This window comes from Lagopus leucura, unplaced genomic scaffold (genome assembly GCF_019238085.1).
Source record: "Lagopus leucura isolate 7727_CA_CO unplaced genomic scaffold, USGS_WTPT01 Super-Scaffold_100009, whole genome shotgun sequence".
In the NCBI taxonomy this organism is placed as follows: Eukaryota; Metazoa; Chordata; class Aves; order Galliformes; family Phasianidae; genus Lagopus; species Lagopus leucura.
The window spans coordinates 10,074,415-10,099,934 of record NW_024962266.1 but is presented as its reverse complement, the minus strand read 5'-3'; the positions used below and the strand labels follow the sequence as shown (position 1 = coordinate 10,099,934).

Genomic DNA, 25,520 nt, shown 5'->3' with positions numbered 1-25,520 from the left:
GTATATACCTGCATAGGCTATATGGCAGCTTTTGGAAAGTTGCTAGTGCTGTGAAATTCACAGTGTTGAAGCTGCATGTAGTATAGCACACAAGGGGCAAATGAAGGATGATTTCTTTGTATCCAGGTTTCTTTGTACAACTCAGTAGCTCCTGAATGCTTTTCAGTAATGCATGGCATCTGGCATAACAAAAATAAACAGAGAGGATCCACATTAAAAAATATTCCAGACAAGCTACGATAGAAAGATGTTTTGTTTTCAAATCATTTAATACAAGAATATTACCTTAAAAAAATATATTTTTTTCCTCTAACATTTTCTCATTTATAAACCAAATCCAGAATATGAAAACACTCAGGCCACCGAAGCTGATAAGGAAATGTTTCTTATATGATGATAAAATGAACATGATGATTCACAGTTTCAGCTTCAGTAAGTGCTCTTTAAAATTGTTTCTATTGATTATAGAGAAAACAAATTTCCTTCAACCATTTACATTTCCTTGAATTGAATAAGAAAACATATTTTGTGTATATTTGCAATGCATAACTGCATTTGTTATAGTCTCACATTTTATCATGCACTTGGTTTGTAAAAATCTCAGAATTATGGAAAATGCTCTGATGTACTTCCCTGTTTTGAAAAGATGCAGATTACATGCATATGCAAACTATCACTACAGTTGAATTTTCTTTTAGTAATGACAATACAGTGATAAAAGTCAAATTATCTTCCATTGTTGTATGCCCTGTTATTCTAAAATCATTTTTATCCCAAGGTTTTGTGAGGAATGGTTTAAAAAGACTCTTTAAATATTAAACATACCAAAATATTGATGGATTAAATGAGATTTAGTTTCATAATCATAATGCACAGTGCTTAGTGCACAATGTTTTCTTTCAGTGTGCTGAGTACCAGCTTTCAAGAGGATACCTTGCATTTTAAAATAGACTCAGTTTCATTATCATAGATGTTTTCTCCTTTTGAAAACACTGAGTTATTCAGATATATATTTTTTAATTTCCCAGATAGTAAACCTCTGATGGGATAATCTCATACCAATCCATATGGGAAGGCAGTTTTGCAGATCAACAAATCCTACCATTATTTGATTTGATCAAAGAACAACTTAATTGAAACAACATAAAGCCGTTAACAAAAGTTCTTATGCACATCCAAGTTAGTGTAAACAACAGACAGTTTAAAATAATGAAAATGTTGTTATGACCAACAGATGAACTTTTTGTTTGTTTTTGATATATACATGCATACAGTACCTTCTGGTTGGGCATAGTTTTATACCAAATGTAGTGAACCATTCACAACAACTATTTTGCAAATGGTAAAATGCACACATACGCACAGAATATAAAAATGCTGCTAAAAAAAACACACATAATGCCATGCTCCAGGTAGAGTATGTGAGACAATGAAAACTCTTCTCAGAAATGTTAAGTTGGTTTTAATTTCAGTATATACAATCAAGAATTTTATTTTTATTTATAAAAATGAAAAAAAAAAAAGCTGAAATCAATATAAGAAAAAATTGCATTAAGATTCTGTGCTTTACAATGCTGCCTTTGCAATTAAAGCCCAACTAGCAGTTAGCTAGATTTAAAGGGACGTTGAAATACATCCGAAATGATAAAAAACATCTGTAGTTCAGAGGTGGTTTAATCATGTAAATATACAAAATATCTTATTGGATCTACTCCGTATTTTCCTTCTGAAGAAAACGTGGCAAAAAGACAATTTCCTACCCACACAGCAGAACAGATTTTAGTACCAGGCTTTCTAAGGTCAGCACTTCAAAATTCTCCTCATGTGCTGGAAGATATTTTCTTCTGGAAAGTGTGCCTTATAGGGAAAAAAGTTTTTTCCTAAAATTCTTAAGTGTAAAAGAAATTGCACAATCATTTCACAGGAGAAAACCTGTACTTGTAAAGGAAGGGAATTCTGTGTTCTGAAATATTTTCCAGTCAAAAATCTGGTCAGTTGATCACTCTTCTACTGAAAAAGGATTAATCACTGACAAAAGAGTAACAAAATAAATTGCATTTCTAAATGAAATTTAGGTGTTTAAATGTTTAAACAGCTTTACTCATGTTTTCTGAAAACTTGAAAACTCATGCAATGAATTTTTTCTTCATAAACGTGTATAGAAGGAGAATTTCTGACTTCTATTTACAAATACTCATGACTAAAAATAGTTGTATAGCCTCTAGCATTTGCCCATTTAAAAAGGAATAGAAAGATGATTCCACAATTCCATCCAAGAAAGTCATAATTAATGATAATGATACGGGCAACAAATATGAATTATTGTCTGAATAGCTGGAAATAAAAGTTCTGAGTTTTATACCACTGACTCAATATGACTAACTTCTAAAGCAAATAAAAGCAGCTCTATGCTGTGGGTATTGTTTGGACTAAAATAATGAACGAACATGCTTTCAGCAAATTGCCTTCTCAGTCTTAAGTAGCTTTAATTTTCATATAGGCAAATGTTATGATGACAAGCATAAGTTCATTTTCCTGAGAGTAGTGGGTTTTTGTTCTTGTGACAGCGGTAAATCTTTCTAATATGCCACAAGTCAGTGTGTTCCATGTGTGGAAATCATTAATCTAAGCTTTACAATTCTAATGGCTGATTTTTTTCAAAATGGATATAGTCCTAGATGTTAAAGATAATTTCACAGAGAATGTTTGCTGTTTGCTATACATTTTAATTTACTTATCACATCATCTCCTGGATCAAACCATGTTCTTGATGTATATCAACATAATTTACAATCAAAATCCAATACAAATGGTTGTACATACTGTAAATGTTTCAAACATAACATATCTGTTCCTAATTATTGAAGTAAAACTGCTGTGATTATCTGAACAGGTCTCAAAAACTTTATAGCTGACATACTACACAACAGTAAGTTTTGGTAGATCTCCATTAAACTGAACACACCCCCTACCTTAGATTGCTCTCACTGTATTGAAAGAAGCACACAAAGAAGCTGGTTCAACTGACATCTGATCAATCACATACTGACAAAATTGTGCATATTGAGTAGAAACATTACTTGGCTCCAAATCTCTGGGCTATCTCACTCAGAGGATGCCTCATGTAGACTGCTTACTGCAAAGTAAGGAACTCTGCAAAGGAAGATCTTTCACAGAAAAATAACTAGAAGCAGATTACTGGTGGGTGATAGTAATACTCTGCTACTTTAACTTTAGAGTGAGAACTGCAAATGTCAGTTAGACTTTCCATTCTTTGAAAGTAGGAAAAAAAAGAAAAAACGTATTTTAATATAATTCTCTTAATTTTTTACATTAACAAGAGTAACCCTCTGAAATTTTGATCCATTAGATTTTCCAGTTCATATATTCAGAATGGGTTAGTTTTTCAAGTCCCAATATTTTCAATTATGAAAACATAAAATTCTACAAGGAATTCAGAACTGTGTTCCCACAGGGCCGCTAACCACAGCTTGTTTTGGCAAGATCTACTATTCTTGTTGAAAAAAAAAAAAAAAAAAAAAAAAAAGAAAAAGTGCTAAATTGGAAGAGATCAGAATTGGTTCTTGTTTATCTTATTTTTTTTCTTGGCAGCAAAAGAACAATTTTTTTGATACCCCATCTTCATTATCTACAATTTATGCTTATTATCCCTTGCCATAGTAACAGCAAGAGAATAGTTATTAATCGATGGAATAACTGAGGAGACCATATTGTCAACAGCACACTGCTCACACTAGAGAGAGAATTCTTTATTTTATTTAGGTCTTTTTGCCGTCAAAATTTGCTCTCTATAATATGGTGTTTTTTTAGTTGTTTCTGCCATATTAAAAAAAAAAATCAAGAAGCACTACATTTGGAGCAATTTCCATATATTCTTTAATTGAAGTAATAATCCACTGTCTGTGACACCACATCTGATTACTGTGGAGAAACTGACAGTGCTGCAAAAAGAGAATTATTAATCTAGGTGAGGAAAAAACTGTGAGAATAAATAACTTGCAATAAAGGAAAAAGGTCCTGTTATTAGAGAGAAAGTTGTAGGAAAAAAAGCAAATGAATAGAAAATAGTCAATAGGCAATGCATACAGACAGAATTATTTAATCAGGCTTTCAAAACAGAGGTGTGTGTCTATCTTCTGGGGGATTTAGAGTTAGCACAACAAAGTCAAAAGATTTGCTGCCTGGAAAAAATTCTTATCCTTAATTCATCGTGCAGATTTCCAATATTTCATGGTGAGAAATCACTTTCCAAGATCAACATCAAATTGATTAGATTTAAGGCCATGTTTATCAGTGAAGAAAAAAATATAATCCTCTGAATTAAGACTAAATCAGGAATTCTGCTAAAATATACTTGAACATTTTTTTTAATCAAATTATTCTTCCAGTTTATTTCTCTACCTTCATTCAACAGCTAATATAACTAAGTGAATATAAATATAAAGGAAATCTAAAAGTGACTAATTTTAATCTTGCTCAATTACAGTTTATGTCCCTAAACACTCAAAAAACACTTCTTACTTTCTTTGGGTGGAGCCAAGGTATAGGTAACCTACACTCTCAGCTATATAGTTCACTTTTGATCCACCAATCATAGGGATTTTGTAAAGGTGGTAGTTGTAACTCACTGTCAGTTCTCAGTGGAAAATTATCACGCACAACAACCTGAACTTTCCCAAGAGAACTGCAACATATTAATAAGGCAACAACATTCAAATATAACATAATTTCCCCTAGAGACAAAGAGTGATTGATTAATTGCAGTTATTAAAGCAGAATATCTAGCCTCTGCCTTGTCACTTGTTTACAATCTGTTTTTTTTTCAGCAGAGTTAGTTCATATAAATTATTGATATGTACATTTTTGTTGCAGATCTGAGTATAGAAACTATAAGATAAAGCACAGCAACAGAAAGAATCCTAAGATAAACAAGCAGAAGGAGTTTTAGATGTCATCAGCTATGCTCATAACATCAGTAACAAATTAAAAGGATAATCATTGCTATTGAAATCAGTGGCAACAGAGTAAAATGTCATAACCCAAAGGCAGATCAAACTACATTTCTTCAGAGATGGTGAGGCTCTGGAACAGGCTGCCCAGAGCAGCTGTGGATGTCCCATCTCTGAAGGCATTCAAGGCCAGGTTCAGTGAGACCCTAGCCAGTCTGATCTGGTGATTGGGATCCTGCCTGTGGGAGGCGGGTTGGAACTGAGTGATCATTAAGGTTTCTTACAACCCAAGCCATTCCATGATTCCATAAGCATATTACAGATGTCTTTCACCCTCACTAAAAAGATGTCAACTCCCTTTCAAAGTAATCAGCGGAATTCTTTATGCCTTTTTTCTCATTGCTTGATGTTGTATGGCTGAAGAAATCACTATCAAAACCATATTATGGAGAAGCTGAGGAACAAGCTTGTCGGTTTTTATTATTACATCTCCTGTTCCCATTTTCCCATTTTCTTTTTTTCTCTTCAGTTTCTAAAATCCATTTCAATCCATATCATCTCATTCCACTTTTCAAATCAACTGTGATTTAAAAGTTTCCTCAGTTAAGTCCAGAAACAGAAACCTTTTTCAGCAAAAAATGCTACCATTCATAAACAATTATTAGAGAAAATTACTCAGATAAAACCTTCCATCATGTCTATCATTGTTTTCTTTGTTGAATTTTGTGTGGCATTCTGTTCACACAATCTTAGCACTCAGATAACGCTTTTTGTTAAGAACAACAGGACATACTTCAAACAGATCACTTTATATTACAGAAAATGTGGATAAAAATGGTGAAATTATTTACTGGAATTGTTAAGATTATTCAAGATTGGATTACCCTTCTGATGAACATTTAGTAAATTCAGAAAAAGGTAAGACTGAAATTCATGGAAGAAAAACTCTGTCATGATTTATGATTTTTTGTTATCAGAATTCCACATAATAACATCATGTACAGAACTGGAAGTTAAAGAATTAATGCCCCACTTCCATGGACTGTCAATTTTCCAGTTTCTCAGAAGAATATAAGAACTACATATCCCAGAGGACTTGTCCCGTTCTGTTTCTGTTTTCTGCTCAGAAGGAAAGATAAAACTGTTCACAAGTCACGAGACACTCCTTTTTTTCCTTTTCTGCTCATCATTGCGGTGTGTGCTCCCCAGCTGTCTTGCCTTCAGCATTAGAGTAAGGTCTTTGATTTTGGACACTCTCTCTCCCATTTTATTTGATTTATTAGTTTCAATTCCAATTATATTGTATCGTTTTTGTTATCTTGCATTCCAATATCATACTTAGTAAATTAACTTTCCTCCTCAGATTGTTGCCACAGCGTTGTTTTTAGGCCTGTCTCCCTACTGTTTCCCATTCCCCCTCCCCCTTTATCCAGGGCGTGGGTCTGTGGCTTCCCTTATCCCATTAATCACGGAGCAGGACCGACCCAGCCCATAAACCATTGACAAACTCCTGGTATCAAATCAGCTTTGCAGACAGCTCCTTTCTCCTCTACAAATACTATGTCCAAAGTGACATGGATCTTTGTCATATATGTGATAGACACTGCTAAGATACTACTTCTGAGATTTCATGGAGATTTCCTGTTTATTTCATTAGACATAATGCTTGTTACTTTCCTTTGGAGCTCTGCTAACAAATTGCAGTGCACTATGCAGAATATCTATCTTAACAGATGAACAGAAGATAAAAATTTACAATTTACAGATTACACTGAATCTGTAAGCTAAAAGAGTCTTCCTCCAAGTGGAGAGGTCCACTTACTGTATATATATTACAATCATTTCCCACCATTAAGCATCTGACACTGTGTATATACATTACCATCAGCAGCCTAGAAGGCACAACAAGAAAGATGAGATTCCTCTGCCACCCCCTAAAGACCTGAAGACTATGAGGAAAATGAAATTATTTGGGAAAGCCAACGACCAAAAACACTCTCTCTCTCTGTGCACACACACACACACACACACACACACACACAGAGTACACTGAAGAAGGCACACACAACTAAACCTGAAATCCCAATTCTTAATTACTTCATATCATGTTTGATGCAATGTTAAAACTCTGGAATAATTAGTCTCTTTAATACAGGTATTGTAAATCACTTAAGACCAACATTACAACCAAAACTTGGGAAATCTAGGAGGGCATTCAAAGAATGCCAGCAGGTCACTGATAGAGAAAGGAGTTCTACTGTCAAAGATTTTTCAGAGTAACAATATTCTTAGCCACCTGCCATCCTTTCAGAGATAAAAGTTGTAGAATTTGTTCTTTGTCTGACTATAAATTTGACAGACAAAAAAGTTCTTACAGTACTATTTAAAAACTATTTAAGTCTTAAAAACCTGGTGCCTAAGACTGCCTGAGTAGGCACAGACCACTGCCACAGCAAATAGAGCACTAGTCTGATGTTTTCTGAGCATCGTCTTATACTTAATAAAGAAACAAACTGTTTCCTTTTGCACCTAAAGACAGTGAAAGCCCTAGACAGACAGCATTTCTGTCTTCTCAATGCAAGGTGAAGAAAGCCCATTACTGTGTCCAACCACAAGCACCCAACTTGAATCATCTTGTTCCAGGATGGAGCCAGCCAGCCTAGTGAAGTTCACCAGACAAAGAGTAGACTTCAATAAGAAAAAAAATTATTTATCTTTGAGATTTTCTTTCCCATTCAATCTCAAAAAAATAGAAGCAAACAAAATCAAAACAGATAAACTGCTCCAGACTTTTACACAGGCTTCAAGAACCGCTGTGAGAAGAGTCTCAAAAGAGAGGTTAGGATGCTTATACTAAGTTTATTTTCTAACATTTCATAAAAAGACACCAGGCAACTGAATCATCCCATGAAATTACAGTGCTTAGGATATATTCACAAAAGTATAAATATTTGAGTTTGTAAAGTGCCTCAGGCACCATTAGGTTTATCTTTTCCACAGTTGGAACTGTGACATTTCAAGATCATGGAACACATGATGCCTTTCAAGAAACAAAAAAAAACAACCTTCTTTTCAAGGTAACTTATCTAGAGTGAAGCACACTTACATATTTTCTTGGAAGCAGAGGGAGTAAAGATACTCTTTCATAGTGACTGAATTAGAGAAAAAAGCCCAGTTAGCAAGGCAGAGGTTGATGGACACTGAGCTGTATTCAGCTACAGGTTCAATTCACCTTTGCAGCTTGAACATAATAGTAATTGAGAGAAAAGATTAAGGAAACAAGACAACAAATTCTCTCTTCGGGACTAGATTAAGCATTATTCAACCAGTAAGAAGATGGAAACAAGGAGCAGCAACAAATTAGATTGAGGTTAATTGCCCATAATTCATAGTACGTAAGTGTCATACTGAAGAGAAAATATGTTAAATAAGTGAAGGCAAGATCCATGATGGATGAGTACATGGCTCAGGATGAGTACATGGTTATGCCTCCATCACCAGTGTGCAGGAAGATAATGAACAGGATCTTTTCACTAAAACAGGCCAGAAAAAAGAATTATATTTTATATATACTGCTTGGAATGGGACAAAATGATTAATAGCGAAGCAGAATGATTTATGTGACATTAGATTGAAAAATAGTTACACCGCTTCTTCACTGAACAAATGAATAACCTTATACATGTAAAAACAGTCTGTGCATTTAACTTTTTTTACTGCAGGTTATTCAGAGTACTGTACTGTTTATGGCACTTTCTCATTAAATCTAAAGGAAATATGATTTCAAAGCTTATGATTTAACATTTTCTTTTTGAAAAGACATCTGGCTATTTTCTGGAATTGTGTTTCCTGTCCACAGTTTGAAGTAAGTTTTCATGAACATTTCAACACTGTAGACGATGCTATGTGTGAAAGAGTGGCAGTAATTAAATGTTTGGCTTCTGGAGTTTTGTACTGAAGGTGAAAGTATTGTGGTAACACCCGGGATGAAATGTGGGTGTACCTGTCATACATAGTAAAGATGAACATGTGTGGGTGGGTTTCCATTCTGATAATTGATGTGTAAATTTCTGCAGTTTGTAATAAAAAGCCACATTTATGAAATCTTGATTCTTTACAATGGGAGTAGGCATTAGTACAATGAATACTATTTCTATAAACAGATGATCTAAAAGTCTAGAGAAATACGTTATGTTTCTGACTGAGAATAAACCCAGGTGTTTGGTTGGGTTAGCAAAGTTCAGAGGAAGCAAATCCCACACAAGTTCCTCACAAAGCCTCCCACTCCCTTTGTTCCTCCTCACATCTCCTCATTAAAAACATGAACAGTGAATAACTTTACATAACTGACTTCCCTTCTTGCCTGAATTAGAGAAAACACGCTGATCCTTAGAATACGTATCACCTACCTGTAAGTTTCTGCAAAAGTTGGGAATAGAGGGGAACATAACTAGAAAAAGTGAAACCAACCAATGCCTTTAGTTGCTAGTATGACATATAGTTACAGAAAATTTAGATAGTCTATTCAAAACCAATTTTTTTTAAAGGAACAAATACAATAAAGAGCTTAGTATCTCTTCCTCTTATACTTAACTACAGTCTTTAAAATGTACTTTTCTTATATTAACATTTATCTAAATGCATCTAGGTATGCTGATAACAAATGTCTTTTGTACATGTTTCCAGAAAAAGCTGGCACAACTGGAGCTTACAAAGCTAAATGATAAAACAATTTTTAAAAGCATTAAGTGAAGTACAGTTTTCTTATAATAATTCATTTTAACAGATCTGCTCCATGGCTTCTAAATATTAACAAAAGCCACAGTTGATATTAAAATGGAACATTACTGGTTTTCTAAGTTGTCACTGTCAACACTATTTTTTTTTTAACAATGTAGTAAGTCTCTTTCATCATTTAAGTAAATGACTTTCTAATTACATATGCTAGTACATTTTCCATTGAACTACACAGCGTTCTATGAATTTTGTTTGCAAAGATGCATGGAAATAACCCCTTGGGTTTTTTTTTTAATTTGTTTTTGGAGGAATTAGATGCTCTTTGCTCTCTGTTCATGAGAGAGCAAGAATTACTCTCAGTAACGCCAAATAACTACCTTCTAATGCAGCATAGATAAATTATTACTGGTAATCTATTTAAGTCTATTAAAAAAAAAAAAAAAAAAAAAAGAGAGAGAGAAATCACTGTAGATTGCATTCTTATGGTACTGATAAGATGTTCTTATCCTCACAGCAATATTGACAAGATATGGATTAAGTCTGAAGTGGGGCAGTAAGGTGTATTTCAAAACTGCATTATCAAAAATACTATTAAGCATTTTTCTCCTTCACAAGTGGTGACAAAAATTGTTGAAATTATTTCTTCCCTACATATGCACTAAGTTAATGTGCCATTTATCTGCATTTTCTGAATATTCCAAGGAGCTGATTACTGCAGTTTATTAGATAATGTTTTATTCTACCGTGAGTACATTAATAAACCTTCTGTCTTAAAACAGGTCTATGTGAAACAGACATATTAGCATTTATTTGCACACTATCTCAACAAGTCTTACTGTCTTAGTGTAAGTAAGGAGAAAAAGGGGTTAAAATGCATGGGCTATACGTTAGCAGCATCACAAAACTACGTCAGATCTATCATACACAGGTTCAATTGTATCAGAAATAGAAAATGAAAAAAAAAATCTTGAAAGTATATGACAACAATGATATTTAAAATATGTTGCATTATATTTAAGCTACTGCTTAATAATAGCTAGGAGTACAGATAGTTACAGCAACCTGAGTTAACTTGCCACGGCTACATATTAAAACCGTGAGACAAAACTCAAGCCCCTTACATTTCACAGCATTTGGTGAGTGATGGTATGAATGTTGAGAGAAGAATAAGGCAGAGACATAAAAATAAGGAATAGATACAGCAGCTCAGTGAGTGAGAAACACTAAGAAAGAAACTTCAGTTCACAGGTTTTAAGCATATCCTTTTGAGTTCCAGTTTTGACATGCTTTAAGTTCTCTGAAAATGTGGAACTACACAGGAAAGCACTTCATGGTAGTTCTAAGATAAAGAGAAGGAAGAATGAACAACTGAGTGAAACAATTCAGTATGTGCAGTGTTTCTGGGCCAGTAACCTTTTGATTTCTCCTTCATGTAACCTCTAGAGTTTTTTGTTATTGTTACTGTTTTTATTATTATTCTGTTACTGTTACTGTTATTATTATTATTATTCTGTTATTCTGTTATTACTGCAGCCATACTACTCACTTGTGAATTTAATTCAGAGAACGGGTAACAGACTGCTAAAATGATCTGTCTGCACAGTGCTAACTTGAAAGCATGACCAGAAAGAGCTCTCCACCAAAATAAAGTATTGCGCTCCCTCGCAGTAAAAATATACTTGAAAAACAATGTAAAGTTATGGGGTGATTTTTCATGAGGAAATAGTACTTACAAACAGAATTCATAAACTCTCAGGGCTGATGTTTGTCTTCAGGATGTCCACTTGAAAAGACGCTTAAGTTGTTACAAGTCAAATTTCATGGTCAGATGGCCTATGACTTACTATGTGAAGCATCATGATGCAGCGTGTACAGCATACACCGTTATGATAAAATAAAGAAAATCACCATTAGAACAAATTACATGCTGGTAAACTGCCTGTAGAAGGTAACAAAACCAGAAAGGATAGAGAAACTAGAACTTCCTCATAACATGACAGCTTACGCTGTTATACTACTGCTGTGGATTAACAAAACACTTCATTTTCCAATATAACCAAGTCAACAACTTACAGGAACACTGAAATATTTCAAAACAATTACTGAAACAGATTTGGTGATACAGTGTAGAGAGAAGATGAAATAACTAAAACGGAGGCACAAATAACCAAGTAGTATGCTGATGGTATGTTCCCCTTCTATTGCACACCATCCACATGACTAATAGTTTCACCTAGTGAGCCATGGTACTCTCTCACGTTAGTAGTTATTGTTTATTTCCTGTCTGGATGTAAAAGAAAACATTCTCTTCAGTCTCTTCAAATTGCTTCAGGACAATTAAGTCCTTGAAAACCCAAAAATAAGACAAGAATGTAACACATTAATAGAAATGGAGTAAGCACTGATTTTACTCATGGTTAATACCAGTAGGACTTCAGGATCTGGAGAATATCAGACTGCATTAAAAACTCTGTTCTCACATAGACATGTATTAAAGCAAAATTTGCAGCAGAAACTCTCACACATCCTATGATGTTTTTCCTGCCTGGCTAATTTTATTTTGAAACAGAGACAACCGTGTTCAGCACCGATCCTTCTATCCAACAGAGAAGTGTGGAAAGAGAACAAGAGAGTCAAGGTTATCGGTTATCCATTCTTACTCTGAACTAGGTTTTGCAGCCTAAGAATAAACCAAGGAAAAAGGACAATAACTTGCCAGGTAAATTTACTGCTCATTAGCTTGAGTTTCTGCAGACATTTATACTTTATTCCCTAAAGAATAAAGGTTCACATATACAGCCCAAAATATCTGCAGTCTCAGACTTGGAAAAGATGGAGAAGTCACCTAATCATATCTGGAAATAATGAATGTCCTTTCCAAACCGTGCTATCCTGAAAAAGAACAGAATACCATAACAATGAATATTCTGACTACCGTTAAGTGCTATCTCCTGTCATTAAATCCAAATCTAGTTTATCATAATGGCCCATGCTAAGCACAAAAGCATCCAGTGCAGCACAATGAACAGAGCTGCCTGCAGTCAATGCCAGGAACCTGGCAAAAGAGAAAGTCTACAATCACACGGGTCCTCAACTACACAGTTCTGATGGTTAAGGAGAGGCTGCATTTGCAGTTCAGGGTCTGGAGTTCCTCCCTGAAGGCAGGAGGAAAAACTAAGCAAAACTAATGCTTTTCTTTAAAAATGGCCTCCTCCAGACGAGGAGGAGGTTTATCAATCCCACTACTGGTCAATACTCATGCAGTTAAAATAATCACATGGATGAGTGTGAAAAATTGAAATGTGCTTTTTTCCTCTGTGAAGGATATGCTCCTACATGTTTTATCAGGAACAGAAATTTGTAGTGACCAAGTAATAGGCTGTCACTGGCTGGAGATCACTGTATTGAGATAGTATTGATGTGCAACAAAGAAATTTAGGACATGAAGACTACAAGAATGGAAAGTAGCCATGGTGTTAATCTGTGCATATGATCACTTCAGCATCATTTTTCATATAGCAAATATTGGAAAGGGGGCCAGCTTTTTCTATTCAGATAGAAGCAAAGCAAAACAAGCCCTGTATTTTGAAACCCTTGCTTCTGGATATTGTTACAGTCCCTCCTGATTGTATCCAGAACAATCTTAAATCTCCTCTTCAAAAACATAGGAGGCAGGAGCAGGGTGCCTAAGTAATACGACAGTTTTCACACAAGTACATACTAAGAAGTTAGGAGGGTGTTAAATACTGTTGGGTCTATATACAAAAGAGACTTCTCTTTCTTTTAGACCATTTCATAGATTAATTAAATTTGCTGGTTATAATATATTTGAAGGAATTAACAATGTGAAGAACTAAGAAATACAGTCTCAAGATCAATTTCAGACAATCATGTCACTTAACTCCAGAGCTGCAACTCAGATTATATCAGCCTGCATTGTATGTGGCAAATGTGAGCAAGATCAAGTGAAAGTAGCCAGCTGCTCACAAACTTGTCCTTCACAGATGCTGAAAAGTCTTTCCTATAAATTTGGGCAATATAAACTGGCAATGCTCGAACAATAATGCACTATATAGTCAGTTCTGAATAACAGAGACACTGTTATCATCTTTACTTTCCAATAACTTAGCTCTGTTATTCAACTACTTTCAGTGGATCATTTTCATGAATTAATTTGCATCACAAACCTAACCTTTTTTGATTAAAGCTTTCATATCTTCTTTGTGTGTTTCCAAAATTAATCCTATAATTCTTAATATAAAATAAAACAATTTTGCCTAGCATTTTTTAAATTACAGAAGTAATATATTCAGAGGGCAGTTTACAACAACGGATAGCCATTGCAAATCTCTTCTCAAATCATTTGTACATTAAAAGATGCTTCACAGTCAAATCTAATGGTTCCCGTTTTCAAACAACAGTAGTAAAACAATTTTCATGCTGTATTAAATTATTTTTGCAAGGACATACAGTCTTTCCCTCATATTATCACTGCTACCTTTTGGCAGGACCTTATCTAAAGAGAAAGGTAGTCTTCAATAACTTCAGTATAACCTCCTTAACTGAATTACAGTAGTTGTTTGTTTGATTAATACAGGGCAATAAAGAGTAACAAAGAACAAGATACTTAGTAAGAAATTACTAAGTGCTCACTCCTGCATTTCACATCACATGCTTTGCATAAACTAGTACACAGAAGCAAATAACCATGCAGAGAATTGAAGATTTGAGCTACAGTGTAGTGAAAAGTACATCTTCGTTCTTTTTTTATTTCCACCAATAGGCAAAAAAGTATTTGGTTTCCTCCCACATTAAGTACAAGACCAAACACCTCGTGTGCTCAGCTGTTGCAAAATGTGGCCATATCAGACTGCCCTATAATGCTCCAAGCTGTCTCTGCTTCCCTCATTTGCTACCCCTTTTCTCAAGTACTGAATTCTTACAGAAGGAAAAAAAGATGAATTATTTGTAATACCTGATGCCACAGCTAGTCCTGCATCCACTGACAAAAACTCTTTCAAAGCCTACAAAGTAAAAGCAAGCGTCACCACTCTCTTGTAAGTATTCCAAATAAAACCTGTTAACATTGAACTCAGAGCTTTGCCCAGAAGGTTACTTGTTACAGTGCTGAGTCTGCTGTGACAGCAGTGACTGACATTTCCATTACAACCTATTTTTCTTAAGCTACATAAAAGTAAAACCACTGCTTAGAACATGAACCCAAAAGTCAAAACTGCCCAAACAAGCCAGGTGCGTTGTCACATAAACCCCCAATAATAAAGGGCAAAGCCCAGACTTGCAAAGAAATGAGACAAGGAGGGCAGGAAATGAAGCTCATACTTCTAAATGTGCTCATTTATCTTCTGGCTCTGGTTTCTAAAAGCAGCCCTCAGACCTGGGACAAAGCAAACAACTGCAGATAGCATCTTAGAAGGTTAGTCTCTGCTGCAAGACTCACAAGGAGGTGGAAGTCGGAACTGAGCAGGTGAATGCTGCTGGGTTGTGTCACACTGATGCAACCAAAAATGACAGAGAAAACATTATAACTTTTCAGAAAATTCCATTACACGCAGTTGTTTTCCATCAAACTTAGCTTGCAACTATTGCATCTTAAATATTGTAGTATTAACAACCCGAGAGTGAAAATGATTACCAGCACACTGAAACTAACTTCATCGATTTTCCCTGTCTAAGCAAAGTGCAATGCAAAAAGGGTAATCAAACAAACAACCTTAACTGTGAAAACAAAATTGGTTTTTTTAAATACTGTCATTTTTATTAATCTATGCTGATATTACTTGGCTGAAGATTGGTCTCTCATTTACAATAAATGTTTGGGTTTTTTTTCCAAGTTAACTTTCCCTATTTAACTGAACAAAGAGTTAAAGAAAAAAAAAAAAAAAAAAAAAAAAAAAAAAATCTGCTGTATTTCAGGCAAAAGCTTTTTTTTTTTTTTTTCCCCATGAAGTCATAAAACCCTGTAAAAGAAGTTTACTGTGGGAACATTGGTATCTGCTTAACTGCAGCAGCAGCAGCAAAAGCAAATGTAATAGGGAAAAATTTTCAAAGATAAGAATCAAAGTGTTTTATCAAGGTTGTTCATTCTATTACAATCTCCACTTCTACAAACCTTTTAATGTAGAAAGTCACCTGCTGGACAGAAAGCTGGTGGTATGAATCTGTACATAAAAGCATTTTTCAGTTAGAGACTGTACCTAAAGTGCCAACAGGATTTCTTCTGTGGATTTTCTTTTTAATGAAGAGGATGGTTTTTGTGGCTGTTGTTATTTTGTTTTGTTTTTCTTCTTTGCTTGTTTTAGCATACCAAATTGTATTCAGTATAATAATAAAGTCATACTCTGTTCTTAAAATACAGCAAGTCTGAGCATAATTTTACACCATAGGGTCTTGAATCAGAATCTGATTCTCAAGTCCTTGCTCATTCTTGTTGGCCTCAGCTTAGAAACACCAGGAGCAAGCTAAATATGTCTAAGACTTTGACAAACACACATTCTCAAATGTGCAAACATTTTCAAGAAGAAAAAGAAAAGCATGTTCTAGTTCTGAGAATCTAGAACTATCTGAATACATGAAAAATATAACTATTTTCTTCCTCCAATCCACTAGCACAGTGTCACAACTGTTAACAAAATTGTAAAGATTCTATCAGATTGGTTTTCATGGATCTCTGGATATATCACTTTAAATAAGATAAAAACACTGCAGCTTTCATTTTATTGAGCTACAGAACAGGTACTGAAATATTTCTGAGACTGTGATCACACATTCATTATTTATAAAATAAACGTAAAATATTCCATTACAAACACCATAAAAATATCAACATCTGTTTCTGTATTGAGCTAGGCTCACTGGATTTCTCAGCAAAAGACAAAATGATATCTCAAGAAATATATGTTTACAGTAAAGTTACTACTTCTTCCAGATGTCCTGAGAGATACATTGTGTGATCTAACTGGCCTATCTTCTATCTATAAGTTTTCCAAATACGTCAGAACTAAGAAATACCTGAGATTGAATAGACCCAGAGAAGAACAAAATATGTACATGCAGAAATACCTGTGTTTCTTAGGCATTGTTGGGGACCCTCAAAAAGAAATCGATGGGCCAAGCACACAGATCTGCACTAACAGAAGTATTTGAAATGTAAACTATGCAGGAGAGAAGACTTTGTAAAACCTCTCCAGCAAACAGTGAAATATTTTATTGACAGCTGCTCACCCCCAATGACTAGGTTATGAAAAAAAGGTTTCTTTTGGCCACATAAATCAATGGTTTGTACCTTCAGAAGACAACAGCAGTTTCCACACAAATCTAAGTTTGAGCCGGTGTGAGTAGCCTACAAGGTACTTGCAGGGGGAAAGAGTATTTATTTGAATTAACAGATTTTATGTATTTATTTAAATCTCAAACTCCAAGATTCTAGCTCTTCAATAAAGATAATACCAAGGCATGTATTTTCAGGACACTATGCTAGACTATAGTCAACATTTTTTACATTCCCACTGGGAAATTTAAATTATAAGCCAATTTCAATGAGATTTATCCCAGATTAAAATATTACAGTTGCAACATTGCAAAATACTCTTTTTGTGTCAGTGCAACATTTCATTTAATCTATCAATGGAACTACAGTGTTTCAGGGAAGTTACCCTACATAGGTATCACCAGACTCAATCTCAAGTCACATCCATTAGCTCTTTGGCCGTTTGCATCAAGCCAAAATGTGCTGGGACCTAGAAGACCCCAGTGCATACTTCACAGTATTAAGGATTTTCTTTTTATGTTTTATTTCTCATGGATGCTTTTTAATCTGGCTTAAATCATGGTGCATAGAGTAAAACAAAGAATCCTGCGGGACTTGGCAAAAATTATGAGTGGATGATATCACATCAGACAGCAGATGATTGGCAGAAATTCCAAGATCTGAGTCTACAGTTAGAGGCAGAGTGCCCAAACTATTGCAAATCCAAAGCAAAGTCCAAGTTTTCCAGAACACTATTTCTGCCCCCCATTATTTATCTTAAAAACAGGCCATTCTCCTAAGAACTTGTATTCCCTGCCCATTGTTTGCTGATGATTTCCTTGGTTCTGAATATTCAAGCCTAGCATCTGATCCTTTCTAAAGACAAGTAACACATAATGAAGAAGACTTTAATTACAATGTCTCCTAGCAATCAGCTAGCCAAGGACCAGCTGCACCATTCTTGGCTTTCAAGTCTTTTTGCTATGGAAGAAGGCATGCCAACTGTGTAAAATGTAGGCCAAAGTAGAACGCATAAGTTTTAAGGAACAGGAATGATTTTGTAAGTGCATCATGTATTTCTGAAATACATTTATCCCCTTCTTACAAAAAAAAAAAAAAAAAAGAACAGTTGTAGAATTTGCTGAGGATGCATTTTATCTCTCAGCCAGTTTCAAAATTAAGGGAACTTATTTCCTCTTCCTCTCCCTCTGCTGTTCTTTTTTTTTTTTTTTTTTCCTTCATTCACTGAGACTCCTTTTGACAGGAAAACCAGTGCTATAGACACATTTCCACAAACTTTTGGTATATGTTGCTTATACAACACCTATTATGCATAATAAAAGCAAAGAACAAAACATCACAACCTTGAAATAATTAAGTGACCTTAAAGTTAATAGCCAAATAGAATAAAACACAGGCTACACTATATTTATGCTCCAAACATCACTAGCAGCGCACATTCTGTCAAAACATTTTGATTCCTCCTTCACTGGAAAAGAAATACCTTGTTGCACATAAGGAGTAAATTTCATCTCCTTCTGAGGGACTGACCTGCAGAACACTGGAAGAGGAATGATAGTCCCAGCAGGAAGAGAGCAGTTCTGTGCAATCATTTTCTGTTTTTAATTTTAATTAACATAGAATCGATCTGGAGTTAATTGTTCAAGATGACAAACACAACTATAACACCAGAAACAAATTTCATGGAAAAACAACAACAAACCAGCAAATAATAGTTGAAGAGTAACAAAACCCAGGGTCTATATTTGCACTTGCAGTTATGTCCTTACTCTATCACCCGTGACTGCCAAAAAATACTGCAAAGCTCACATGGATGAATGTATTGAGAAAACACGTGTACCATCAGTTCTTTTAAGGCACAACACATTTTAGTATAGATATCTTGCAGGTGCGTTTCAGAAGATGAGAGTACAAACAAATGCTAATAAATCCATATCACACTGCAGCAAGAAGTCATTTACAGTACTAAAATTAACCTTATTTGCAAACGTCTTAAGATCATAACATTCATATATTGTTTGAACAGAGGTCCACTGTTGGGAAATACTATAGGAAACAAGAAAAATGAAAACAGTATATCCTGTCAGACAAACTTAGTGGACTCCTGAGGCAGAGATTTTAGTAGATGAAGATTGAATATACTTGAAAATTCACAAAATTTATTACTGCATGAACTAATCAGAACCCATTTAAGCCTGTTCACCTTTCAGATCTTTATTACCCTTTTAGACAGAAAGTTCCTAAGTTTAATTATGCATTTATGAAAAAAAAAAAAAAATTCCTTTTGTTGGTTTCAAATATGCTGAATGTTTATTTTACTTGGAACACCTTCATCCTTGTATTATATTAAGTAATAAAATATGCTGCCTTGTCTTTACCACCATTCTAATCCTCTCTTTTCCAGGGAGAAGTTACACAGCCATATAAGTTGCCTTCAATGAGTAACTGAAGCATGAAAGAACTTCTGTTCTTGCTCTTTGTAGCTATAGCAGTAGTTTCATTTATGATAACTTCATTCACACGGGAATGTAAACTTTAGAGCTGGTGAGACACGGGAAGTTTTTTCAAAACAAAACAAAACAAAAAAAACTGAGCAGAATTTGGACTGTTTATGGTATATTACTCACGGGGGGAATTTCCACCCAAAATATCGCAAATATTGAATTTGGGACAAAAAGGAGATTTTGTTTGTTTTATAGAAGAAAATAATTCTTTACTCAAGAAACAAAGTCAGAAGTTGACAGCTATAATAGTCACTGCCTGAGAATTTATTCAAATACAGAGTAACAACAAGGGGGAGAGAGAGAAAAGAAAGGAGTGGAGAGATGAGGGAAGGAAGAGAGCTGCATTACCAGAAATATTTTTCAAAATGACTATCTCCCAGTCACTCTCTTCATTGTAAAAGACTATAGCAACACACAGTCACCTCACAAAAGTCAAACACTTAACTGGGTATTCTGCTCCCAAAACTACGTAACTTGCTGATGATACAGGTAACATTCAGAAGTGGTTGTTTTTAAGTCTATACCTTTTTAGGAATCTTCTCTTGACATCAAGTTCTACCTAAAATAAATGTACTTTGCTGTTAATACCAATTAATTCTCATCTTATATTCCTTATTACATTGTCTCTGCAGTAGTTATGTGGGCTTGCTCAACACCCTAATTTTTCCTTACTCACAGATATTCAAAATAAGCTGCCTGAAACTTTTGAACTTGCTGAGCTGGGTTCTTTTTCTCTTTTACTAACATGTGTGCTCACCTGGCATTTTTATCTAAGCTCTGCTTAAGAGTTAAAAATTGTAACAGAATTGAAATATGTTAATATAAAAGGAAGAATGGGATTTGTCTTACCATGTTAAGAAGATTAAGCAATGGCTAGATAGTCCAGGACCATCCAGGGCTTAAATTCCACTTGTCAAAGCTGCTTCCTCATCTCTATAAAAACACTAGGTTAGAGCCTTTCCCCAAGGTCAGGGTACTCTGTCTCTGCAAGTGAAACAGATGGAAGAGATTTATTAGGCAGCAACATACATCTATATGTTTCATCTTTTTGCAATATAAACACCTAGAAGATGCTTCAAGCAGAGTTTAAGAGGAATTCAAATGAATTATAAATGATGATGAAGTCTAACTTTTATATGAATACATGCCATATACTATCTCTTAGCAAGTTATCAGTATATGAAAGACTGGTTTTCTACTGAAGATGGTAGGCATATTTTATAATATTGCAATCAGTTTATACTAAGGAATTGAAGTGTGAACAACCATCTGTATGATTGTCATGCCCCACACAGATGCCAAGGTACTGTGCGTACACACTTCTGCACACACCATCTCTTCACAGATGATACTGAATGGGAAAGGAACAGTGAAGAACCTTTTTACTGATGGTACTTTATGGTCAGATGAAGAACTGACAGGTATGTAGAGAACATTTTAATAGGCAGTATAGTGCCTTAACACCATGCAGTAATTTCACACAAAACACTAGCAGCACACTAAACGAGAGATGTTCTCAGATGCAGATCACTTCAGAGTGTATCTAAAGACATTAATAACAACAGCATAATAACACTCAACATTATTATTCACAGCATTTCCCTTATTGCATTATGAAGGCTAGGTCAAGCTTATGACTGTACTGCTTTGTTCCACGCATCATAGAACGTCTTGAATAGGAAGAGAATTTAAAGATCATTGATCTACAATCCCCTACTGTGGGCAGGGTTGCCAGACACTAGAACAGGGACTAGATTAGGCTGCCCGGAGCCCCATCCAAACTGGCTCTGAACACCTCCAAGGTTGGGGTATCCACACCTCTCTGGGTAATGTGTTCCAATGCTTCACTGCTCACTGAGTGAAAAAATTCTCCCTGACACTTAATCTAAATTTCCCCTCTTTTAGTTTAAAATCATTGTCCCTTGTCCCATCACTGTCAGGCTCTGTAAAAAGTCTGTCTCTTTCCTTATAGTAAGCATTTTGCATGTGACAGAACATTAAATAGAACTTGCAGACAGTCTTAAACATTTTGACGAATCCATTCTGGTCCAATTATTAAGAGAACAAATATTTCTAAGCAGCTAAGCAGATGAAAAATACAACTAGAAAAATCTGGCACTTAGTTTTCTCCTTAGAAAAATAGAATGTTAAAGCTTTTAAGACAAATCTTGTAAGTACATTTCCCTCAATTGGGTTCCTCTCATGTGTGTTTACTCCATTCCTTGCAAAGCACTCAAAGCTAGATTCAGAAAAACATAAATAGTTATTATTTGTTTTTAATTTTAGCAAAAATTTTAAAAGGCAAAAAAAAAACCCAAATCCACTCAGCAGATGACATAAAAAATGTCCTCAAGAACAGACTGAACCAAATATGTAAGACTGTTTTCACACAACCCAAGGCAGCCTGTGTTTGTTACAGAAGTGCCACACACAAGTTGCATTTTACCTCTCAATTTACCCCTTCTCAGCTCTAGGCAATGACACTCCTCCAGCCCTTTGCTTCCAGATCCCTGCACCTCAGTACCACAGAAGTAAGCATTTTTTATTCTTGCCTCTGATATTCCCTGGATCTTTTTTCTTTTTTCTTTCTTCCCCCCCTTCCCCCAGATCTTGATTCATTTACATCACGTCATGTATATTTCTGGACAATTTTATAAAACTGTGCCCAGGATTATTTATTTATTTAAAAAAATATGAGAGGTTTTATTGCTCCAGCAATAAAGCAAAATATGCAACTTTTTGCTAATCTCTAATCCAGAAAGCTCTTTCCCAGTTGTATGTGAAACACTAACATTAATGAGCTATTCCAACATATACTTGTAAGCAAATGTATGATGTTCATAGAACGAGGAACCCAGAATTTGGGACAGGTATAGATACTCTTCCATTTGTACTGGTGCAGCTAGAACTGCACTGGTCTATTAAATTTTGTCCTAACAGGAGTGAACTTCTTCAAACGGGCTGCTGAAAACCAGAAGAGTTTTGGGATGATGAGATTTCTTGACGAATGTCACAATATAGTATTTGCACATACCAGACGAGTGAGTTTTAAGTGCTTTTCAGCTACTTGTTATATTCTGCTGTTTCTGTGCTGGATGCAGTTTTGCTTATCATCCTTTGCTTGAGACCTATTTTCAACTGAGGGCAAACATATCTCCATAATATGTCTGTTTGGATCATGTACCTATCATACTGTAAAAATCCTTGGAATCAAAGTCCTGCAAAAAATGTCATCCAAAACCCTGTGTATTGTTTAGGTTAACATAGGCTATTTAAATGCTAATCACTGCAAATGCTCACATACAGCATTTCTCCCAAATATGCAATCACTCTGTATCTCTGAAACCATCACCAGTGGTTATGTCCAGCTAAGGGTTATACAAAAAAATTAAAATCTTTAAATTGGATTAACCAATGTGATCAAAGTTTGACAGTTTCGTGTACATCAGCATATCTACTCAACAGGACTTGAAATTTCAAAATCAAACCAATGCACAACTTTGTCTATGTAGGAATCTTAAATGTTATTGGTTTGAGCTTCAGCTTCAGGATTGCAAAAATGAATAATATATTGACTAATCTGGCAGTGACATGTTATGGATTCACCTACATATGAAACAGAATTTTACCAAATTGAAATTACAACTACGTACTCAACCTAGACCATTTTACATAATTCCTTAAAAACATATTTTGAAATAAAACTGTGACATTAAAAATAGGCAGGAGTGAAACCTCTTAGGTTTCATTACTTACACTAGATAGAAAAAAAACTCTTCAATTTGTATATTTATATTATTTGTAAAAAGCACTAACCTTTCATTTATTCACTAAAAAAGGGGTGAGACCTGCAGAAGAAGTGATGAAGAAATTTGTTCTGAAAGAGAAGCAAGCCTAAATATCACTGTGCATGTGTAACGCTGGAGACACCTAATTTATGAAGAATTTCTGGTGCCTTCTGTAATCTGTGTCAAAAAGAAAAAAAATCATCCACTAAAAAATAATAAAATAATAATTAAAAAAACCTTCTGAATAATATGGTCAGTATATATTAAAAAATCACATCAACTTCTACAAACATTTTTGCCAAGTTCTCCTGGGCACAGCAGTACAACTCTACTGATTAAGAGAATTTCACAATTACTAAGAGGCTGATTACATCTGCTGATACTTTATACTCAAATATTATTAAGTAGTTCATAATAATAATGCCAATCAACTTTTTTTTTTTTTCCTTTTCTCTAAACTCCTCTCAATAAATCTGACATTAGAAAAGAATAATTTTTGTTCAAAGATATCACTGGTAAGATGATAGGACTTGGACAGGGGAACCAATCTAGCTGGTCTTGAACTTGTCTTGTTACAGTAGGTAGACTGATGACCAGCAAGTCATTAGTATGGTGTAATTAGCATTTGATTTACCCACAATTTCTGACGGTATCAATTATTCAAATTTCAAAGTCCCATCTAGCATTGCATTAAAACAGTTGGCCAGGCACACTGGTTCTTGGAACAAACTTAATACAGTACTGAAGAGGACTCTTGAAATGGATACTGAAAGGGGAAAAATAAAAATGGACATACAGAGAAACAATTTACAAAAGTTTCAGTAAAAGCCTTAGTATATGCATTTATTTTACCAGCAAAAGTTTCTAGTTGAGCTGTTTCATTTTAAAAAAAAAAAAAAAAAGAGGTTGTACACTCAACACGTTGTTGTTGGTTTTTTTCCCATAGTCCCATACTAATGCATCCATATTTCCAGTGTCATTCATGCTACAGTAGAATATATGAAAGCAGCATGATTAGCTTTAAAACCAGTAGCTTTATAAACTGCAAATCCCTCATACATTTTTGAGCAAAATATCTTTGGAAGAAGCATGTGTTTGTTGAATGAATTTTGATTATTTCTCCCAATTTTAATACAATTGCATTACAATTACCATATTTGCAAAACAAAGAACAAAAACCAGGAGAGCGTAAAAAGAAATAGATGATGACATTTGCATATTCACTGTGCCTGAAACGTAAGTTTGATTTTATTCTACTCAGCATCGCAAATGTGTTTTGAAACCTCAATGCAGTGAGCATTATGCATTCATTTGATGAGTTTCATTTGCATTTAATTTGCCTTCAGTTATTTAATAGATTATTAATTTTGGAGGCTTACAATCATTTCTCAGTAAGTATTACTATGACCTAAACATGAGAAATTGCATATTTTTGCAATATTATTCACTCAATAATACAAAATTTTTATTGTATGTTTGAAAGTGCATATTCTTAGCATAAAGTATTTTTTTTAAAAGATGTGTTCTATTATTCAGAATTTCCCTTAAAACTATTTTAATGTAGAGTATCACAGTTAATTTGTCATTAGCAAAGATTAATGTAATTCACTACCATTGCCTTCAGATCTTTAGCACTTGGGGGTCTCCAAAATTTTCCAGCTGCCTAAGGCTCATTAAGCCCTGCAAAATCTTCAGTTGAGGCTTAACAATTAGAAGCATAACTCTGAGAAACTTTGGTACTCTTACGACATCTTCCATTGTGGTACACATGTCAGAACCTGAAGGATTTTCCTTGCACTCAAGTTTATCACCACTGATTTGATCATTTACTTGTTAAAGCGTCATGGAATACTTGACCTTTTTACCAGTCAAGAATGATAGAACAAAGGATGATAATGAAAGGCATTAATCTTACTACACTTGAAGATGGAAGAAAAAATGATTTCTAAGAATTAATGGATATTATATATTATATTGTATATTAATGCATATTATATAAATTATATAAAGCTTGCTATAAGAAAAACAAACTAAAACATTACTTTAAGGACCAATGAAAAGCACTTCCTGGATACCTCTTCCCTCCCCTTACAGGCAGGACACGACACCTTACTTATCCACAGAGAATTCTGCTCAAAATCAGGAGATATGAATGAACAGACTGTAATCTCTGGCCAAAATTTTAGGATTCAAGATTAAAAAGGATTGGATAGACCCTGAAAATAACCACAGT

The 25,520-nt window shown here is 34.6% G+C and overlaps 1 long non-coding RNA gene across 1 annotated transcript in view; it reads right to left on the bottom strand.

The window, feature by feature from the left end:
* LOC122181535 overlaps positions 1 to 23,356 on the bottom strand; it is a 72,303-nt gene extending 48,947 nt beyond the window's left edge. Inside the window, exons 1-2 of the long non-coding RNA XR_006179466.1 lie at positions 23,316 to 23,356; positions 20,349 to 20,483 (exon numbers count right to left, since the gene is read on the bottom strand). This is a non-coding gene — a long non-coding RNA (uncharacterized LOC122181535). The remainder of the gene's footprint in view (positions 1 to 20,348; positions 20,484 to 23,315) is intronic.
* Positions 23,357 to 25,520: the final 2,164 nt, after the last annotated feature.